The sequence below is a fragment of the Geospiza fortis genome, unplaced genomic scaffold, assembly GCF_000277835.1.
Source record: "Geospiza fortis unplaced genomic scaffold, GeoFor_1.0 scaffold188, whole genome shotgun sequence".
In the NCBI taxonomy this organism is placed as follows: domain Eukaryota; kingdom Metazoa; phylum Chordata; class Aves; order Passeriformes; family Thraupidae; genus Geospiza; species Geospiza fortis.
This window is the reverse complement of record NW_005054337.1, coordinates 1,708,368-1,710,406: the sequence shown is the minus strand read 5'-3', so window position 1 is coordinate 1,710,406 and position 2,039 is coordinate 1,708,368. Positions and strand designations below refer to the sequence as shown.

At 62.3% G+C, this 2,039-nt stretch overlaps 1 protein-coding gene across 1 annotated transcript in view; it reads right to left on the bottom strand.

Moving 5' to 3' along the window:
• RGS19 (regulator of G protein signaling 19) overlaps positions 1-1,483 on the bottom strand; it is a 7,550-nt gene extending 6,067 nt beyond the window's left edge. The window contains exon 1 of the mRNA XM_005422167.2: positions 1,465-1,483. The gene's annotated coding sequence lies outside the window, so the exon portion shown is untranslated. The remainder of the gene's footprint in view (positions 1-1,464) is intronic.
• Between the last annotated feature and the right edge of the window lie 556 nt (positions 1,484-2,039).

The window sequence follows — 2,039 nt, the reverse complement described above, 5'->3', positions numbered from 1 at the left end:
GTTCAGCAGCAGCTCTGCTCCCTCTCACACCGTGCTGCCTTCGGGTCCACCTAAACTCCTCCCACTTTTTCCCTTTCCTCTGCCTCCCCTGGCCCAACCATCTTCCACTCCCAGCACCCTTCTTCCCACTGCCCACCCACATCCCACTGCTCATCCCATGGCACCCAGCACTGCCAGGGGCTGTGGCACCAACAGGAGCTGGGGTTGAGGCGGTGGGAATGGGGTAAGCAGGACACCCTGAGGATTGGGAACACCCGGCTCCCTCCCAGCCCAGCCTGGCTCTGCCACAGCCCTGGCTATGGAACTGTTGGACTGGGGGTGACTGAGGGACTGGGATGTGGGGACAGCGTGTGGCTTTGCTCTATGGGGACATCCAGGCACTTCACGTTGCTTGTTGGCCAGAGCTGACCCGTAAGTGGCTGAGCCAACACACCCTGGAGAGGCAGCAGGAGGGAGCAGCATCCCCTGGCAGGATCATCCCCTTTCCCATACCCAGGGGTGTGCTCAGCACCCAGCCAGGAGCAGGATCAGGTCACTGCCCACCCTGGGTGCTGTGGGACACAACCCAGGGCCATTCTGGAGGAGTGTGTTGTGCCATGGGGAGCATGGAGAAAGGAACTGTGGGCCTGCACAGGGACCACAGGGACACTGTCTGATGGCAGCAAGAGGTGCTGCTGGTGTGATCCTTGTTGGCACCAAAAGGCAATGCCAGCACATCTGGGCTGGCACCAAAAGGCAATGCCAGCACACTCTGATGGACAGCGAAGGGCACTGCCATCATGGTCTGGATTTGCAGGGATGATTTCCCAGCACCCTTTAATGCCCCTGCCACCCCCACCTCCCCAGGCTGGCAGGCACTGGGTGCCGTGGGGCTGTCACCAGCTGCCCCAGTGCCAGCCCTCCCCACGGGGCTGGCGGATAGGGAAGTGCCGCAGGGAAGGCGAGGGCGTGCGCTCAGGGCTGCAGAAAGAGGAAGGATGACAAAAAGGGGACATTTCCCCACAGAGAGAAGAGACACCCCAGAAGCCACCCTCCCTGAGCTCCCCAAGCCCCCCATGAGGCTGGGAGTCCCCATGTGCAGGATGTCCCTGGGCTGTGCCAGGTGGCATCACACGCCAGTGATGTCCCCATGATGTCTGGCACTGTCCTCTTGCCAAATGGAGTGGGGACCCTCCAAGCAACCAGACAAGATGAGCTCTCCCCAAAATCACTCTCAAAGGGGAATCTCCCCTTCTAGCAAGCCTTGCTGAGACGTTGGCCCCATCCCATACACCTGCATATGAAGCTCCTTGTGCCCTGCTCACCCTGAGCAGAGCAGCATCCCCCAGTTCTGCAGCATGGGGCACAAATCAGCACCCACCTCAGTGCAGGGGCACTCCCAGCACAACCTGGGCTGTCCCTGATGCGCTGTGGGCGCTGGGAGGACCGGGGGGTGTGGGAGCAGCTCCTGTGCTGTGTCCTTACCTGCAGCCTGGCCATGGCACCAGCCAGGGTGACCCCGGCTGGCTCAGGGGGTGCGCGGCATCGCCAGGACCGCCGGCTCTGCGGGCAGGGAGGTGGGGGAGAAAAGAAGAGAGAAAGAGAAAAGAAAAGCGGCTGAACACATCCTCTCACAGGAAAGGGAGTGGTAAGGGAAGTGGCAAACTCAACCGAAGAGTTCAGGCCTTTTTTGGGAAAGCCCCAGCCTGGCCCAGACGCTCTCCTTGCTGCTCCATCACGGGGCCGGCTGCCCCATGGAGGGGCACAGCGGGTGCCACCAGGGGCTGAACCAGGTCAGCCTCCTGCCTCCAGGAGGGCTGGATCCATGCAAGCACGAGGGCTACCAAGATGGGGCTCCCCAGCCAGGACTGGCACTGATGGCAGCTCCTCGGAAACAACCCGGGCACGATGGTGCTGCAACACCCCCGCGGCCGAGGAAGCGGCTCTGCCGAGGGTGACAGGCAGGATGTGTCCCCAGGCTGCACCGAGGTCCTCGGTGACCAGCCGAGGCCACTTCAAAGCGACAGTGCTTTCTGCCACGCCGTGCTTCCGATGTGCCC